We start from the raw sequence: 21,446 nt of genomic DNA on the forward strand, positions 1-21,446 counted from the left end.
ATTCTGCAATTCCCTGCACAAATCAAGGAGGCTGCAAATATTTGGGGACTAGACCTAAAATGCACTGCCATCTTCTTAGCTAAATAATTTAATGGAATAGGTTATGGATTAAATAAAGATGTAGCAACCTGTAATGAATCAGTATAAATCAAGAGACGAGAATCTGGGCATTAATATTAAGCACACACATAAGATGAATTTTCAATAAGCCAATAGAAATGATATCTTTTATGAGAAGTACTGATGGAAAAATAATCCTATAATCAATGATAAGATCATGACATTTATTTATACAATTTTATGTAAAATATGAAAACTGAAAATTTGCAAGATTATTAGTAACTGACTACCTTGTAATCTCTTGTCATGAACAGAATGTTACTGTATAATGACTATGAAATCATATGCAAATATAACCTACAAGAAGATAAAAGATCAATAAAGTTAGCAGAAGAGCAAAGCCAGAGGCTGGAGAAAATTATTTCAAATATTGTTTTTATTTGAGTAACCCAGGTTTATCATAATTTTTCTAGCGTGTGACATGAAATACCATATAGCCTCCTGGAGTGATTCTATGTGTACCTGATTAGCGTAAAACAAATATGAAAATTTCAGAGCTGGTTCACATGACAGTTTCAGCATGTAATAAAATTACACAAAGCAACGTCCGTTGTTGTTTGTAGTAATGATGAAGCCTTCAGGCACTTGATTTCAGCTGTGAAGAAACCACAAGTCAAGATGTCAAAAGCTTATTAAAAAGGGTTGCGTGAGAATATGGTAATTTTATCCAGACTTACAATGAAGCACAAATTAATGTCAAGACTTTCAGATCTGGTGCAGAAATTCATGGTATTTTTATTAATGTGGGTCTATCCAGAGATGTGGAATTGTACAATGGATTGCTTAATAGACTTCCATATTTTGGGCAGTACATATTTTCCCCATTATTGAACAACACAAATATATTCGTGTTACTAGTATATTTTAACCTACATTTGTGAATCAAGATAGCAAGATGATTGACATTACGTTCTGCATTATCCACTATGCAAAGTGAAATTAACTCAACAATAATATCATTCTCAATGGTTAAAACAGCAGTGTAAAACTATCAGGAATTAAAACCACCTCCCTTAATTTTTTTTCTTACTTGGAAGTGACACAAGAAAAGCCCTGGTGTGCAGACTCTCTGCATGACAATCTATTCTGCAAATATTAATAGCCAGCCATAAAATTGTATTCCTAAGGTGCAGAGTGTTTATTCATTTTATAAAATATACTTTCCACCTATTCAGTTAAGAGTGATGGTTTGGACTCATATTTACTACCAACAGAAAGCACATCAAGAAGAAACCAATATTACCTTAATTCCAGTATCAGGATTCTGCAATCAAGTAACACTATTGAATGTTAATAATTCCATGTGCCTAGAGATTCCAGCTTCAAATATCTAATGATTTAAATAATGCTTTTCACCTTCCTTATTCACTTATTTGATTGTTATTAAGTGAATAAAGTTTTACAGTTAAGTGAAACAGAGTGAACATCAAGTGTAAAAAAAAGACAGATATAAAACTAGTACTGCTAATATGTATCTGAAGCATTTTATGACTATATTTGTTGATGATGGTGATGTAATACCTTTATTTTAAACTCTGCAGAGCAAAAGATTGCTTTACACATTACTCCTTTTTTTTAGTCATAAAATAGAAACTACCAAAGTTATTAGGACACCCTGGAGAAGATGCTGATGCTAGGGAGAGTGGAAGGCAAAAGGAAGAGGGGTCGACCAAGGGCAAGATGGATGGATGATATTCTAGAGGTGACGGACTCGTCCCTGGGGGAGCTGGGGGTGTTGACGACCGACAGGAAGCTCTGGCGTGGGCTGGTCCATGAAGTCACGAAGAGTCGGAAGCGACTAAACGAATAAACAACAACCAAAGTTATTGGAGTATAATCCAGCCAAGGTACTACAATTTATTCCAGTGGGAGAAAGCATTGCTTCCTTTATTTTCTCATGGAAAGCGCAGAATTTAGATTTGTTTAACTTTGTCTGGATTATGCTTTCTGCATTTTAAATATATATATAAATACTTATTTGTTTGGGAGTTAGCTTGGAAGTCTGGATTCTTTTTGAATCTACACACTAATGACTTCCTTCTGGGTGAGGAAGCCACATATTTGTAAAATTTGCACCTGTATAAATATCCTATATCCCTGTGTACAGAACTTTTCAACAACCAAAGCTGAGCAGATTCAGGATGTGTAGGAATATTTAGGGCTGTACTTGTGACAAGGGACATGTATACTAAGAACTCCTTTGAATTCAGGATTTGGAAGTAGCATTGTTGGATTAGAACTTGTGATTTAAAAGCAACAAAACTTAGGTCAGTCTGATCTGGTTTTAAGACTGAATTCAATAAAAGATTCAAGCATTTGCAATAATGGATTTCATCATAATGCTGCCTTCTCTTCCTTATTTTCTTCCTCTTCTTTGCAGAATGGGATGAAAATAGCAGGAACAATAGATCTTTAAAGTGCATTAACTCTGCATTAATTTGGTTGGATAGCTTCATTGGTACTATTGCAATAAATTTTGAAAGATTATCCTTGCTTCTCTTGCTTCTCCACTTGACCAACACCACAAGGACAGAGACGTTGCTCAACAGGGAGCTTACAAAATCTCCCTTCAAGATATGCAGAGGGCATGGTCTGCAGGCGAAGAGGTGTTAAAGCCCCTCTCAGTGAAGTCTTGAATTCAGTCTTCACCATATTTCTGTAAAAAACTACTCTCTCTTTGCTCTGCAACATTTATTTAAAATAAAGGTAAATTATATTGACTCTCCTGTAGAGTTTTGTTGGATTTCTGGAAAAGGCATCAAATCGGATGCCTTCAAATTGCTTTGGAGAGATTCAGAGATGATTTGGTGATGTTAAGGACTTTACAGAGGGCTCAAAGATGGTTACAGTTTTCCTTCCACATTAGCTGTGGGGAGTATTGTTTAGCGTGATAGGTTTTCTGTTATTGACATGACTATCCAGCCAACGACTTTATCACTCTGCACCTGTCTATCAGAGCACTTGGAATGTTGTTTTGCTAGTTGCCTTCTATTCGAATTTCTTTAGGCAGGTTCATTTAGAAAGGGTGACATAGACTAACGAAAGGAATCTATCTGATTATTCATTGTGTGCGTGGGTCTGAGATTGTGTGCTTGCAGTTAAGACTGTTATGTTTGTTTTATGGGCTACTTATTTATACCATAGTGTATTCTCAATTGTTGTGACATATATTTCTTAGATCTTAAAGGAAAAAAAGCACAAGCAACACATGATTTATCATCTTCAGAAAAGTATGACTTTGCATGCCAAGAAGTATGAACCACGCCAAGAAGCCAGCAACCCAGAAAAGCAAGAGATAGGGGTGTGTGTGTGTTATGATATCTTGTTATTGACTTAGAGGGAATACCTGGATTAATTTAGATGGGGGTGGGGGAAGTAGATGTACTGTATTTTCAAAGTTTTAAAAGTGTTTTCCTATCATTTGACATTAAAGATGGATATGCCTACAAGCGGACCATGCCACAGCAAGGGAAAAAGAAGATTGGCTGATCCTTCCTAATACTGGATGACAGTAAGCTCCAGTTCCTAATAGTTTTCTGAGCTGTGCCCTATGAACCATTTTGTAGATTATTTATTTATTTATCAAAATTTGTCACCGCCCATCTCCTCCTACCAGAGGGACTCTGGGCAGTTTACAATAATAACCAATAAAGCAATAAAATTACAATAAAATTACAATATCTAAAAATACAATATCTAAAAATACAGTTACAAGTAAACAATAATTATAGATAAAAATAGAATCCAAATGCCAGATAATAACTCAGCCCTTGTATGCGATGAGCACTGTAGGGCACTAGCCATCCCCAACCATAACGACTCCCTTCCCCATCCCAAGCCAGGTGGCAGAGCCAGGTCTTCAGGTTCCTCCAGAAGGCCAGGAGTGATGGGCCAGGTTCCTCCAGAAGGCCAGGAGTGTGTATACACACACACACACACACACACATATACACACATACACAGTATATACACACATACACATAAATGGTAAAATATTTCTTTATTTCTACAAGTGTGAGCTACAGGGTGGAGAAACTGTTGAATGTACACTAGTGCATATGTATAGAGTAGAGGTGTTCATACAACTACATCATGTAGAATCCTTCTCTCACTATATCTCTATAGCTGGCTGGGTGACCTTGGGCCAGTCCCTCTCTCTCACCCCAAGAGCCAATCAGGCGTGGTATGAGAGTTCTAGTCCCGCCTTAGGCATGAAAGCCGGCTGGGTGACCTTGGGCCAGTCCCTCTCTCTCACCCCAAGAGCCAATCAGGCGTGGTATGAGAGTTCTAGTCCCGCCTTAGGCATGAAAGCCGGCTGGGTGACCTTGGGCCAGTCCCTCTCTCTCATCCCAAGAGCCAATCAGGTGTGGTATGAGAGTTCTAGTCCCACCTTAGGCGTGAAAGCCAGCTGGGTGACCTTGGGCCAGTCACTCTCTCAGCCCAACTCACCTCACAGGGTTGCTGTTGTGGGGAAAATGGAAGGAGGAAGAGATATTAGGTATGTTCCCCACCTTGAGTCATTTATGAAAATAATAAAGGCGGAACAAAAAATTAAATAAATAAATAAATAAATAAATATGCCTATTTTTTTTTTTCTTATGAGTTCAAATATGGAGCCTGCAATTCTTACAGCCTACAGAATAAGAGGTAATTTGGGGGTGGGGGTAAAAAAACTCCATTCCTAAGTTCTTTTCAGAATCCACTTCCAATAAAGTCTTATGGCAAAGTTATAGCTGGTTAACCTATCAATGGTCATCTTCTATAATGTTTTAGATAACAGGAGCAAAATTAATTTCTGCAAGCATTCAGCAACTTATATATTCTCTGAAATATGGTGCAGTCATAGAAAAATAAACAATAAATCTTAAATGTTAAAAACAACTGGTTTCAGATGTTTGATCGAACACATATATATTAAAAAGGGAGTTGGGGAGAAAACCATGAAGGCACTTTTTCTTTTGTCTAGTCAATTGAATTCTTTTTTTCTCCTTTTCAAAATCTTTCAGCATTGGGTTTGGAAAGCAGATGTCTGTGAAAACTGAATAATAGATGTATGTCTGGATTTTCTGAGCAGAAATGACACCACAGAAAAATTGTAGTTAAGGTACAAAAGATACTGTTTCTTCTATAATGTTTAACTAACTCAGTGAAAACTGATACAAATAAAATAGTGCCTGAAATAAATAGTCCTTGAAATAATTTTTGGTTTATACTGGTCTGGAAAGCTGTTTGAAACTATACCAGCCTGTAAACATGCTATCTAACGATGCATATACATAAATCTCATTTCAGTCCATTTTCAAATTTAGAGAGATTTGTACATATTTTGAAGGTTGGGATAACCCCCCCCCCAAAAAAATCCCATTTCTGGATTTAATCTGAGGGAGCTGGAATGAAAGCCCTTTTCAAAGACCTGATCCATGCTCTTCCTATTTCAAGCACGGCATGTTCATCACATATGACCTTCCTTCCTGATGATCTGGCACAATGCCTGAGCACACTTCAATGATCCAGTGAACAGCTTGATTCTGCCATGTGGGAGACAATAAAAGAGCATGCGGCATCAATTATCCTTCCCCTACTTCCAGCAAAATTGAAGCACCAAACATTATATATAAGGTCTGGATTTCCATTAACTAGAAACAGTTGGTATAAATAACATTTATGCAAACTCTATGACCAGCCTTAGGTAATATACGTTCTTCCTTTTTGTTTAATAGTGTGATGGCTGACTTTTATAGGTTCAAGTGTTCCCCACCTGAAAAAAAAAATCTGGCAAGGGGATTATGGATAGCATAATAAAGTGAAAGAATAGAAAAATGGATACAAATGTTCAGCAAAAATGAGGCCACTATCTTTGTTAAGTATAACAACCTGCAGAGCCAAAAAGATTCAGGTTCCCATATATACAAAATTATAGAGCTCCATGTAGTTGGGAGCTGTTTTTTAGGTCCATAACTATCATAGAGAGAAGGAATCCTGTTCTATATCCACAGCTTTATTTTTGTCGTATGGTATGAGGTATGAGCCCAAATACGTGTATCTATCACACATACACCCCCCTATAAAGAAGTTCTTCATTACTATGTTTATAAACCTCTCTGTCTTCCTCGCTAATTTGAGAACTTCATAAGGTCTACATGAAATTAACATGTAATTGCCACCGAATATATTTAGGAGTGAATTCTTGTAAATTACATGATTAGGATTTAACAGAAGCAAAAGAAAGTAGTGTTATTTGGATTTGTTAGAATGAATTGTACAGTATATAAACCCTAGGTTTAAATTATCTCTTTTATATTAATAATCTAACATATGCTGTATATGTATGAGAAAGCTGTAGGCATAGTTGTAATTCTTTTCTTAAAAGGTCTCCAATGTAGGAGCATTCAGCTCAACAATACAATTGAGATGCTTCACTTGTTTTGCTTCTGCTGGGAGTTGTATGCATTTCCAGACATACTAATTTGCAAGCTTCCCATGTTAATCCAATTTTCTTCCATTTTTTATTCTTCACACATTTATGGATACCCCCCCACACTGCAATGGAGAGATGACAGATTAAATATCTGCATGAGGTATTTTGACTGGTGGCACTAGGGCCTGTGTTTGAAGCAAGAAGTCATAATAAGCTGTACGTGGAGAGAGAAAGATTGCCTACACTTGCCTCTGCTCAGAACATAGATTGAAAAGGTCATCCTTTCTCTTCCATTCTCTTATTTGTATTTACAAACTGTACTATCCAAAATCTATGATGAAAATAACGATAATTAAAAGCTAAGAATACACAAGTGATAATAAATACACATATTATTAATCAACAGAAAACAAATACACAATTAAGAATGGTCTTAGATCATTTTAAATCTCCAGATTTCTTCAACAGTCTACTGCAACTGTTCTGTTCTCAAGAGCCCTACTTGCCATTTGCTTATGCCTGGAGATGCTAGAGTATATCAGGTTGAGGAACATAGTTTTGATCCTGAAGAACCAAAAGTTCCGGAACAAGGGAATGGAGTCTGCTCTCAAGTGAACTGGTTGGCCACTATTAAGGTCTCAGCAAGTTGGAATAAAGATAGAGATCATTTTTCTTTTTCCATTTTTTAAGACTTGTTGGAAAGAAAAACTGTTCACTCAGCCCTGGATTTCACGGGCAATTTTACTACAGCATTGTTACAACATGAATAAAAATAAACTAAAATCAGGCTTCTTAGAAGTGTTCTGAGCATTCACCTCGCAAATTTTCCAGCATTTGATATAATCTCTAAATATTAATCATGCATTTTAATATATTTTAATAGGTCAGTGGTGTTGTCATTATCTTAGAGATTGTGTATTTCCATAATGTGGTATGAACATCCCTTCTTATTGATTCAAGTGATTTAAAAGATTGAGTTCAAGTGATTTTAGAATAATGAATATCTTCTTCATCTGGAACAATATATATTTCAAGTGTTCTTAATTAAAATCATAAAGAGCAGAATAAACCAGGTTATACACACATGCATGCACTCATACATACATGGCACCTCCTTGGCACACTGTAAAAAAACAGCTATATTTTCAATAATATGAAATACAATTGATTTACAAACATTTTGGTACCATTTACAGATTCATAGCTATCCTTATTTCTGGGACGTGTTCCTTACATCAGTCCTGACTTTCATATGAAATAGAATTCCCATGCCAGAATTTCTTTTGATTCACTCTCATGTTGTTAATACTCCTCCAAAATCTTCAGAATGTTAATTAAACTTTATACATCATTTCTAAGAACAGCAAAGTTAGTGGGGAAAGCCATAGTGGGACTACATTTGCCGAGAAAGAATCTGCAAGGTGATCACATTAATAAAAGGCAAGGTGAGAAACATAAAATATTCTGCTGGCTTATACTTTATATTCTGTTTTATTGTTGGACCATGAGTGTCACCAGGTAGAGACCTATGGGGCAATAATAGTGCAGCAATCAATTGTTTAAAGAAAGTCTGCCTGAAGAAACCACAGCAAGTATTTCAATCTGTTTTTATGGTTAGTGGATATGCATACATATATTTGGGCAATTCAAGTAATTTATAAGAAATGCTCACATAATATATGAAGAAGTAACAAAAGAAGCATGAGTTTGGCAATCACTATAGTAGCAGCCCTTCCTTTATTCCTTTCCCCTCCCTTCCTCTCCCTCCTTCCCTCCCTCCTTCCTTCCTTCCTTCCTTTTATCATCTCCCACGTAAAATTAAGTTTATAGTGAATTTTTAAGAGCCTGGCTCAGGCTGGTGGTGTTGTGTAGTACTGAGAGGCTACATGAATGGAAAGATTTAGATTCAAAATATAAATTCACCAGTTTTATTTTAGTTTAACTTATCCTGTAAGGTTGTTGTGAAAATGACATTCCAAAGTGGCACAGGATTGAGATTCTCAGTTATATCTCTAGAGTTGTGAGATGAGTGGGACGGAAAGTTCAGCCAGTCCCACTGATTTTGGTGATGGTTTTGGTGTTCACCTTCAATCTTCATTCCTACTTTGTCATGCCAGCTAACTTGTCCCTTGTTAGTGACAGAGATAATTCCTACTAGCTTTTTCCAGACACTCAAGTTCTCCTTGATTCCACTGTTCTTCAGCTCCCTGCATATTGTCCCTTTTTCCTACTGAGATGTTTTGCCTCTAAATACTTTGCCTATTTCATCCACCTCCCTTTCTACTGTGGTTGTTTTCTTGTATCTCTTAACCTTCCCATTAGTACCCTAACATTTGCATTAGCCTTCTTTAGTCTCCTGCCTTCTCTAAACACCTCTTAGCACTGGGTTATAGATGCACCAGTAGAGACCTCAGGCCATATGCAAGTCCTAAGAAGCTTAGAGCCCAGGGGTATAAATTGTCATTTTTAATATGACAAGAGGAAATAATTAAAATTATGACCAGAGAATAATCATATTACGTATCTTTTCTTTTAATTAATTTTGTATATAAATACAATGAAATAGAAATTCCTATTGCCTACCCATTACACCTTGGATTGCTGTCCCCAACATACAATTACGAAGTGGCCAGGGATGACCCTCAACCAAGAACAGTTATACAGTATATACCTTATCTGGAACATGAGATTTATTTGAATAAATCTTTAATTTTCCTGATATGCTTTGGATTTTATTGCAAATTCTCCGTGAGTAGTCAGAAGTTTGTGAACACAATTGGACCACTGAAAATTGGCTGGGTGAAAGAACTTATAAACAGCCAATTTTTACTCTATTTAGGGTCTTGATTTTCACTCCCAAAAATGCAGCAGTAGTTTGATAGTCAGAATATCCTTAGGCAGGTCACTATCTGATATGGAAGGATGCCTTTCTCCTGAAATAATACATTTCAGTAACCATAATTATGCTATTTTACCTAGAACCAATTCTTTTTAAAGGTCATAGAATGATTGTGACATTTTTAAACTCCATAAACATCTAACAGTAAACAATTGTAGCTGATTGAATGGCTAATGAGATTCATTGTAATGAATAATAAACTGAAGACCTTATTCTTTCTAGTAGTGAGAGGAATGGGAATTCAATCTGTAAAATATAGTCAAGGTTCAGAAAGTACAAATTCAGAGAAGAAAGGTCCTTAGGCTAGAACATGAGACTGCTTAATGCAAGGGTACACATATAAATGAGAGTATGCTTATTATTTTTTTGTCCCAAAGTGGTATGTGCTTGCTTCTATGGCTGCCATCTATGCTTAAATAGAATAATAGTGAATATTCATTTAAATAAGTGAAACATGGAGATTATGTATCACTGATTTGGTCAACTGGCCTCCTGTCTACATTCCATAAGATACGACAGAAATATTTAGCTTTAGTTACTGAAATGGAGTTTGCTTATCCTATTAGCATTTTAAAATGTAATTTCCATAAATAAGGTATACTCAGGTTGTAGAACCAGATCTTATATACTAAATTTTACAAATGCAAATTATCCCTGGCAAGGATAAATTACCAATTTTGAGACAGTATTTGTGAGAGGTTTCACTTTTCTCAAATTTTCCTATTTTTAAAGCTGTTACATTATCATCTAACACACATTCAGCATTAGTGTCTTTTTTAAAAAAATCTTTTTATTTTAAGCAATAACAATACATTTTGATTGACATTTTACCAGTTTAGCATCAAAATTTTCTACTCACATTACATAATTTAATTTCATAATTTAATTTCCACTTTTCTATAAGTTTACAGACTTATTATTATTTATAAAACAAAAATAGACCCTCCAGATCCTGTTATAAATATGTAATAAGTTTCCTGCAATTTTACCACTTATTCTCTCCATCAAATATATGTAATAGTCCTGATTTAATTATTTCTTTAATTATTACAGTTCATCAAATTTCTTTTCCAAAAGTTCTGTTAACTTTTCACATGTCCGTCAAAGATAGAAGAATATTCCTTTTTGTTTACAACCCTTCCAACATTTTTCTGGATAAATATGTAATATTTGTACAATTCTTATGGGGACTAAATGCTATTGATGTAAACTCTTCAAATACAATTTCCATTTTCCCAGATCAGTTTCCCAAGTTTTCAAGTATATGGAAGTGTTTCCTATATATTTTTCCAGTTATAACAGATACATGATGCTTATTAATTTATTCAAATATAATTGTTAAGCCCTCTCTTACCAGTGTTATGGAGTTCTCCTGCTACAGGTTTAGTTCTTACCTGAATTGTCTGATCAAGTACTTGAGCAAGTCAGAGCCTGTAAGTTGTTTATCATGATAACTTATCTTCACTGCCTCACTCTGGATATCTTCATTCATCTCTTCCTCCTCATTACTAGAAAAGTGCTAATGTTCACATATTTGTAGTTCTTTCAGATAAACTATAATTTCCTTGTTTTTAGGCAAGGCCCTTTTTCCCCCTCCACATAATCTTCTCTTTGATCTTCAAAAACAGGACTTCAGTTAAGTTAGAAGGCTGAAATTTGCCAAATAGGCTAGGCCAGTAGGAGACTGATGGCCCATATTTTTTGGTGGCTGGCCACATCCTCCATTCTCCAAAATGAATAACAACTACTTTTTTTTATAAAAGAGTGGGGCTAATGTAACAGCAGAAATTCAGGTTATTGTGATGGAGAAAATGGGAGGACAGAGCACTATGTACTGTATGCTACCTTAAGCTCCTGAAGGAAATGTGGGATATAAATTTATCAGAAAAAAAATGCATAGATACATAAGTAAATAAATAAAATACTTTCCATACAGTACTGGTAGAATCTGGAGCCAGTACTGGTAGAATCTGGAGCCAATTCAGAAAGGAAAATACCTAGTCATTAAAGTAATTATTACTAATAACAGGATAATATACACCATGACATTCAAATTCATAACAGGCAAACACTGAAATCTACTGGTGCCAACACAGCTTTGTAAATTGGTTCCACATAAAACAATAGAATGCATTCTTAAGATCCCTGTGCTGGGGATGCATTACACATGGCACTGTTATGCACGCGCATGTATGTGTGCATTGAAATATATTATGGCATTCGTGTGTGTGTGTGTTTTTGTGTATTTTCTGGCCAACAAAAATTCTACCCATCTAGGAAAGATTTGAGATGTAAACAGAACTATGTAAAATGTCATATCTATGAAGACTAGGAATTGGGGTATAGTGGTAGAGGTTGCTTTTCCACTCATGGTCCTGCTTGTGTGCTTCCCACAGGCATCTGATTGGCCACTCTGAGGACAGAAAGTTGAACTGGATAAGCTCCTCTCACCTGACCTGTGTTCTGCTCCTGTGAGGCCTAGTCCAGGAATGACAAAGAATCAGTTCAGCCAAACTTCAGTTCGTTATTTGTCAATGCCGTATAGAAAGAATCTTGCCATACTAAAACCACTCTACCCAACCTAAGGGAAAATAACCTGGGAAATCTCTAGAGCAGGGCCATTCTGAACCTCTTAGTTTTCCCACAATCACCCCCTGGACTATATTTCCTCTTATCTTTCCCCCCTTCTTGGAATGTGCTCCCTCCTTCCTGAGAATTGGCAGAACTGCTGAAATCCACCATAGCTCCAAAAAGATTCTTCCTACAGTCTCTGTTCAAAATTACCCTGGAAACATACTGTGAGTCAGCACAATTGAGTTTAATAGCAATATCTACATTGCTTTCAAAGGTAGTTTCATTTATTAACATATTGCAAGAGTCCCAGAAGTTCTTAATCTTTGGAACCTGTGAACCCATTTTGACTTTGCATTATGTACCATATGTTGTAAGCACTTTTGCCAAAAGGGTATTGGGGGATGGGAAAAGAAGACTTATCGATTCATAAAGTGGCCAGCATGGGGATATAATGATATGGAAAGATGTATGGCAAAATTTTAAGATTTGCAAATGCAAATAAAAATTCATTTCTGTTTGTTGTTAAAAGAAGAAAAAATGGTTTCATATGGCATACTTCTGCCCACTGGTTTATATGAAATAAAACTGGATTTGCAGGAAATATATAAAAATAAGCTGAATCCTATGATACTGAGGTAATCAAATGGTACGTGTGACAAAACAAGAAGAGAGAGGGTCAAGAATGAATAAGTATTTTAGCTCTCATATTTTCCACAATGTCCTGGATATCTTGCATAAAGGTTTGATAAAAGTCAAAAGATATTTGTTCGAAGTCTTGGTGAAGGTCAGAAAGGATCTGTTTGAAATCCTCCATGTCTCATGCAGATTATGGCACCCCCTAGGAACTTAATAAGCAAAAGTCGAAGATATGGGGAAGTTTGAAAGTTGTTTACACAAAATGAGAGTATAGAAGACTGTTTTCAAGGGAAAGTTGAAAAAAAAGCTTCAGAAAGCTGAAGATTCAGATCAGCCAATTCCAACTTTTGTTTTGCAACTGATTCTATTCTGTTAACAGATCTGGGAAATGTTCAGTGCAAGTTATACCTGCTGGCAATTTCTGAGCATCCTTCCACAACTACAGATCTGTATGTATTGGAAAATGATCAAACATTAGGTTGCAATTACAGTTAGCCTAGCTTTATATATATGATGCTTTCTTCTACAGTAAAAACATGGTGGTACAGCTGCATTTCTGCATGGGAGGAGGTGACCAATCTTAAGCTGAATAAATCATGAATGCAGTTAACAAAGGAAAAAAGTGATAAAAAGCAAGCTTATGTTAGTCAGTAAAGACAACAACTTTGAAATATTGATGTGAAAAGCAAATCTATGATTTTTAAAGATTGTAAAGGATATGAAAGATTCCAAGAAATAGGAAAACAGAAAAGATATCACATGTTTCAAACTATAACATGCAACTTCTAATAAAACTTGTTTCATGAAACATATAGTAAAACTTATGGAAGATATTTGTGGCAGCTATTACTATCATAACCACTTTCATTACCAATGAATCCATAAATGGCACCAGAGACTGGAAAGAATATGACAGAGGGGAAAAAAGTTGAGCCACTCAAACAAAAAGCTTGAAATAAAAGATTTGAGAAACAAATCTTTCATTACACCTTAAAAATGTAAGATCTTGCACCTGCTTAAATTTCCTTATAACTACTATTTTAAAATGGTCAAATGCAGACCAGATGCCCAGGTTAGACCTCCTGCTTCAAGAACAGTATCAACCACACAAAATTGTCAGCAAATTTTCACAAGCACATTTTTCACCTGCTCATTTGGTATCCATCTGCAGATAGTGAGCCCTGTAGTGCAAAATCCGCTTATTTTATGCTAGTCTCAATGCTCAAGAACATTGCTGTCCAGACTATTAGAAAGTATTCCTGAGTGTCCAAAAATATTCAATAGCACTTTTGTGTTCGTAAAGTTGGCTGCATTAAGTTTATAACAATATAAATGCAATTCTTGCAGAAATAGAGGCATTTGAAAAAATGTAAGAAAGTTCTTCTAATAATTTTCACATCTGGCCTCTATCCTATATGTTTTACATTAACACTCAAAATGTATATATTTGCTAATGCACCATACTGTACATCTAATGCACACAGATTGCAAAACATGCGGGTTAACTAGTTTCGTGCCAATCCGTCGATAAAACTGACAAAGGACCTGCTTCTAAGAGAAATTGCTCTTGTTAGATAGCAGCTCACAGGCTACATTGTCCAGCTCATGACAATGCAACATAGGAATCCACTGGGTTTATAAAAGTTACAGTATATTACCATATCTATTAATAGACAAACTGTATAATTTTATATGGTGCTAGAACTTAGGTATGAAACTTCTCTCTGTCATGACAGTGCATATGTGTGGTGTGCTCACAAGGATAAGGTGAGGGAAATCTCTTTCACACTATTTAACAAATGTTTTTCATTAGCAAGAGTGTCTATGAAATGGGGGTGTACTGTATCACATTTCTATCAACAAAGAATGCTTAACCTTATGGAATAACACAGAGATTCTGTCTCTTAGAATGACTTCTGAATCTGGTTCAGCTGTTTAGCTCCTTTGCTAAAACAGGTCCTGAAAAACTTAGCATGTGATATCTGAACATCTCAGCTAGAATTACATCTTACATTTTGCAGTTAGAGTAGCTTATGCTTTTTCCTTTAATGATAGTTTCCAGGGATAACGCCATACTAGTCTGCTTTCACCAAAAATATTTATAAGACATAGAATTTATTTTGTTGACAACAATCTTCATTATGCCCATTCAAGATAAATTACCTTTATATATATGGAGTCCTTGGTGCTCTCTAAGCCTTGTTGTTTTCTTGCAGATGTTTCTTGCAGTTGTATTCTTGCAGACATTTCATTGAATGACTTTTCATTCAGTCGAACTGAAGATGTTGCCTACTCTGGCAATGAAATGTCTGCAAGAAAACAACAAGGCTCAGAGAGCACCAAGGACTCCATAGTTCAACCCTGAGCTACAAATATTCACTAAAAGTGATTACACACACACACACACACAGATACACAGCATCACTTTAGTGTCACAGTTTGTTCCTACAGTAAGAATTTTAAAAAGGTGTGGCTGGCAATGCTGATCATAAAAAAAAGTTACCTATTTTCTTGCAAGTTGCATACTATTGGATGCAAAATAGTAAGAAGTAAATATCCTGTATAAGACAAGCAGAACAGATCCATCTTACTATGCTATATAACAGTTACACTGCCAGTAATTTGTTATTATACTACTTGTAGGAATCTGGCATTGCAGGTGGCATGGATAGCCTTGTCCAATCTCACAATTCACAGCTTGACCTGATAAACTTATATGGCACCAGATGTTGTAAGGCTAACCTAACAGTTGTAGCAGAAAACTTAGAACGCCACAGCATTACTTCAAATGGTGATGTTGCAACATGGAATGTACATGCACCATGGAGTTTTTGAGCTTTTCCAAAATCCCTTGGGACATACCTATAAATCTGAAGGGCTTCAACAACTTTTCACGTAGCCGAAAAAAGCTATTGAAGGAAATCAAAAACAAATAATAAGAAAACTGCATGGTACATTTAGAATTATATGTATTTATAGAGATCCTTGAATGCTGTCCTTTGTTGGTTTCTGAAATAAAAATTTATGATATGAGCAAGAGCAAAGATTTATGTGGCAAATCATGATTTTAGGAATTAAATAGTCTATTTTTATTGCTCAAATGCTAAATAAATATATATGAGAGTAAATAACATGTTATAGAGAAGGATAATATATTTTAGTAAACTGGAACATTAACATACCCAAGGAAGACAGCCATAATATAGTGAAGAATATCAGCCACTGCTGGGTCTTAGCATGTAGGATCCAAATGCTGACGCTGAGCCACTGGATTTCAATGATTGTATGACTATCCAGCATATTTATCTGATTGATTAAACAAACAAACAAACACTCCCAGATAAGCACTGTAGAACAAAATAGAGGAAAGTCATCCTTCATTCTGAAATGTTTTTTTCTTAACATAATGTGGTCAGTATACTCTATTCATTTCATTTACTCTATTTCCTTTTTTTAATAGTAATTTTAAGTTACTATTAAACATTAAAAAGATAAAAGCTAATACAAAAGAAAAAGGAAAAATAAAAAATAGAAAGTGCAGACAAACTAAATGCAAACTAAAAAAAGAAAAAAACAGAAAGAAAAAACAGAAAGTGCAGAAATGAAAAAATAGAAAGAAAAATAGAAAAAAAAGAAAGAAAAAGAAAGGAAATATATAAAAAATGGCTTACCCTTCATCACAACAATTATAAACAATTTTAGTAACTTATCACCTTCTCTTAAAATACAAGAAATGATCTCTTCTTCCCATATCATGCCATATTGTTACTTTTAACAATCTTGAGTCTTTAGTTCCTTCAAATAATGTCCTAGAACTTGATTTCTTTTCATTTTTCTTTGTCCTTTCTCATAAAATTCTTCAAGTCTGTTTTGTAAATCCAATATAGGGAAATTATCCAGGTCATTCTCTTGGTTTGTTATTTGTATATCCATTCTAATTATATCAGCCAGTTTCTTTTGTATGTCCAATGTAGCATTTTTTCCCATATAATTCTTTAAATCCACTTTCAGATCAGTCTCAATATTTTCAGATTAAAGTTGTTCCTCTTTCATAATATTTTTGAAACACAGTCTATATATAGATGCAGACACTCTTAAAATTAACTTCTGGGTCCATTGTTCAAACACTATTCTTCAATATGTTGAATGTTAAAACATTTTGCTCCATTCTGTGTTAGTAAATTTAAGTGTTAAATTCAAATTTAAGTGTTCTTCTCCTTTAATTATAATCTTTAGTTCCTTCTAGTTCCCTCTAGTGTCCAACCTTCAAAGTCTCATTCTATCATCCTTTTTTTAAAAAAGAGAATTCAAAACAAAAACATTTTCCCACAAGAAGGATCCTTATAATTAATTCCAAAATCTTAGGACTTAATCTGGACCCTTAGTCTGTTTGTAACCTTCTAAAATCAAAATTTTAATCACTTTTTTGCTGTTTATTTCAGAAAAAAATTAAGTTAAACTTCTATTTAAATTTGTATTTAAAACTTCTTTCACTAAGGAACCTCACCCGGTGCAGTAAAACCTGTTCATGAAAAGGTTCCTAATATCTTATGATTAGAAAAGGAAGTATGCAAACCTTGTGTCCTTTTTGAAGATGCCAACCCAATTTGAGCAAAAAGATGTCTATTCTGTCATCTCCCAGTGAGACAAAATCTGACAAAGACTGCTGTCATGCAGTCTCCTTGAGACATACAACTGTCTGGAGCACTTGTGAGTGATCTCAGGTCCTCTCCTTGCCCAGAAAGGAATTACGAACAGCCGGTCTATTGTCGGCTTTCCATTCCACTGCGGTCGTTGGCTCCGCTTTTAGTGGAGCTGCCTTCAGTTTGCCATTTCTTCCCTGGAAGCTCATTTATCCCATTTCCTTTGGAAACTTTGGAAAAGTATGATACTATCACTAACAAACCTTTCTTTTATAGAAGGGTCAACCTGTAAATTTTTCAGTGAGCAGCATGCTGTTGGAACCCTTCTCCAACTAAGCTGCTTAGAGAAGGTAATGCTATATATTCTGGAAGAAATAACAGGTGAATATGTGGCATAAAATTTCATCCTCAGGCCTATAAAAACACTGGCAAAAAAAAGTGGTTTAGCTGAGGGAAATCTCCTGCCTAAAATCAACACCACAGAAATGGAAATTATATCTGAGAATGGAGCCAAAATTCCATACTTGTGTTCTAACATAGAGCATTGTGACCTATACTAATAGGGACAGTACAGACCTGCCAGAATGGTAATAAATAATTCATATGTGGTATAAACCCATACAATACTAGTTAGAAAAAGCAACTTCTTCATAAAGAAAAGTAATTTCAAAAGTTAGTGAATAATAGCTTCTTAAATGAGATGAAGATGCATCTCTTTGTCATTACCTTTTAACGATAGGAAGGGCAATCTTTAAAACATTTCTGTTAAGTGATGGCCATTCATTTTATTGAAATATTAAATTAATTGAGCCGAATAGCAGAAATGGATTGTGAACTTTGTTTGGCAGATCAAAAAGCATTCAAGGTCTGATTCCAAATTCATTTTCTGAAAACCTCTATTGAATCAGGTGTGACTGGCATGGGGTAGGATTCTATGTGTGTGTGTGTGATACATTATGGTAAGTGTGCATAAACAGGTGTTGTGTACACATGGGTAAGTGGCATAATGAATGAATGCAAGTTATGCATGATAATATACATCTGAATCAGTGAATAAATGGAGATATATGTGAGAATGAAGTGTGGATGTAATATCTGCATATGTTTAAGAATGGCAATCATGCCCACCTTTGAACTGATCCTGTATTGTTCTTATAGTAATCCTTTCCATCTCCAGCACAAGGTCTGTTGAAGATTTTCTAGAATGGAATGACATCCTTGGAACAAAACAATATTCTGTATTGTTCTAGAGATCACCAGACTTGTATGCCTGGGTATCTTGGTTCCTTGTATTCTTAGAGGTACCAGTAAAAAAAAAAAAAAACTTGGTTCATGGACTCTATTTTGTTTTTCCTAATAGAGAGAGCCCAGCAGGGAAAGGTGATAAGAGTTAGGATTGTATCTAGGATTATGTTAAGATTTACTTCTGGTCAATCTGCCCAAAGAACAAATAAAAACTAAGGCTATTATGTAACTAAAATTTAGCCCCAGAAATTAGCTTAAGCAATGAAGGTCAGCAGTGGAACATGTTATTAACATAGGAAGTACTTCAAATATGTGCAGTTAACTACCAGGCTCAGTGCTCCTAAGATTAGTGTGTGCTTTCCAGCAATGTTTTACTTCAGGTGTTAAGTATGTCATTATATATTGTTCAAATTAATGGGTCAATTTATCCCTAGAATCTCCTGATAAATTCAGTGTTGACTAGTCAGATTACAAATGAGAATCGAAATTAATTTTTCAGATAGGTGAAAGGTAAGTTCTACTTGGTAATAAGGGGTCTAATGGAAGTAATGATTTTCTATAACTAAAAAAAAGTAGACTTTCTTCTCTGAATAGGAAGGAAGAAATACATCAGCTACATTACTTGAACATTGGCAACTTACTGAAAGCTCTGCTTAGTATTGGATCTATAGAAACTTAGTGGTATGGCTCTTTTTATCCTCATTTAAGACATAATCAATAAATTATTTCTTGTCAAAAGGACCATATGTAAATCAAAGCAAAGAAGGTAACTAAGCTGTCCTTTTCAGGGTCCAGCCTTCTGTGGAAAACATGTTGTATAAAATGCTTTAATCTGCTTTATGCCAGATAAAGTCTGCAGTTTGGGATTGTACGCTAGTGACCTGAGAGAGGCTTCTGTTCTGAAGCTTATCTTGAGTAGCCTTTTAGAGAACTAGCCTCCTGCAGCTTTTATTGACAGAAGCTGTCAAAGCAATACAACTCCATATCATCTTTATGGACCTTTTACTCACAGGAATTCATCTTTGTAACTTTTCCTTTTCTGGGAATAATTACAAAGCAATAGATCAGAGAAGGAAACATATGATACTCTACTTCTGCACTGAAGCATGAATACACTGGGGTAAGGATTCAGTGGTGGAAGATTAACCATTCAAGAATGAAATTGTCTGAAGTTATCTTTGATCAAGACATTCAAGGCATTTCTGCATCAGATATTAAATTAGGACTATTTTAAACACTGCACATGATCCACTTAAATTGAAAAGAATTTCTGTCTATAGGGAGCAAAGCAAACTGGAAAATTCTGGAAACATTTTTACGTAGGTGAAAGGAATGGAAAATCTGGTGAGAGAATTGATTTTGAAATAGGGAATCTTCTGGGGCATTTATGAGATTAATTAAATTAATTAAGGGAAATAAAGTAGGGAATTTGATTACCTTGGCTTTATTGTCTATTTATTATCTGAAGTAAGATATTTGTTTCCATTTTATTCAGCACTGTCTCCAGTAAAGCACTTCTAAGAATATTACAGTGACAGCATGAAGGCCAAAACCCATTCTCCTGTTGTTATAGTATTGAAAGCTATAATCCAACTTACTGTATTATGGAAGTTCAGTATAACCATATACATTAATGTGATGTGCATTAACCAAAGGAAAGGTAAATTTTGCAAGATGTTTAGAGGCTGGAATACCCCAAGACTTTTGGAGGCACCAACTATTGCATCTGATTAAGTTCTGGCTTTATGAAGGGAAATGTGATATAAAGAGGTAATTTCTTTTCTCAATGATTATTTCTAAACCGATTGCAGATCTTACAACTGAGGAATGGACATAATTATTTGCAGTGCCAAGCTGTTATAAAGTTTCAGCTGGTTCTCTTCAATATATAAAATATTTTATTTTCACATGTGCTTTGTATGTGTGCATGTGAATGAAAATTAGCAATCTGGCAAGGAGCTTTCTGAAACATGTGTACATCTGCAAAGAATTTTAAAAGAAACAGATGATAAAACCAACTCAGTATATTTTGATATATGTTATCTTGAATTTATGATCAGTTAAATCATATTCTTATATAAATTGTGTTTTGATTCCATTTAACTTAAGATATACTGTCATGAAAACAGAACAGATCTCTGAGTCTGTCTGGCTAATAAGCTGTCAATGCAAGTATGATGAAAGAAGATGAAACAAAAACTCTTTTGAATTGGTGATGCTCTACAAACTTCTCTCTTTAATTATCTCCATTGTGGATTGGAATGGAATACTGAGAAACAACTCCAGAATGTCCTCCTTTTCACTTTTACATCTTTCCATGAATTGTTGAGCAAACTCTGAAGAAGGGAACCTTCTCTACTTATGGAAAATTCTTAGGGTAGCTTGAACCGTGACTATACTGACTGCTAAATGACAAAAGAGGTATCTATAACCTCTGTGCTCCATAAGTTTGCTATGAAACTTATTAAGGAATAAATAAGTTGAGAAATGGCATGCAAGAGAGATAAGGTTTGGTAACATATGTAACTCTGCCTTTTGAGATATTTTCTAACATCAATATTAAAATAGTTGCATTGACTACCAGTTTGTTATCAAGACAGGTTGATTAACCTATAAGGCTTTCCCACTGCTGTAACTATTAGGGACACTCTTTGTCATCCGTCAGCCTATGGATACAGTCTTGGTGTAAACCAGAGAAAAAGCCTTCTGTGTGGGGTTTCATCCAAGAAAGTAAGCATGCATCGTTACTGTTGCAGTTTAGGTACATGCTGAAAATGTACTTGTATTGATATTTTATAATTATGATCATATGGATGTATAGTGGCATTACAGCCATTTATTAGAACGCAGTTAAGTAACTAATAGTATTTTTTCATTTAGTATTTTAAAATATTGTTATGTTGCAGCTTGC

Source organism: Candoia aspera, chromosome 8 (assembly GCF_035149785.1).
Source record: "Candoia aspera isolate rCanAsp1 chromosome 8, rCanAsp1.hap2, whole genome shotgun sequence".
NCBI lineage: Eukaryota > Metazoa > Chordata > Lepidosauria > Squamata > Boidae > Candoia > Candoia aspera.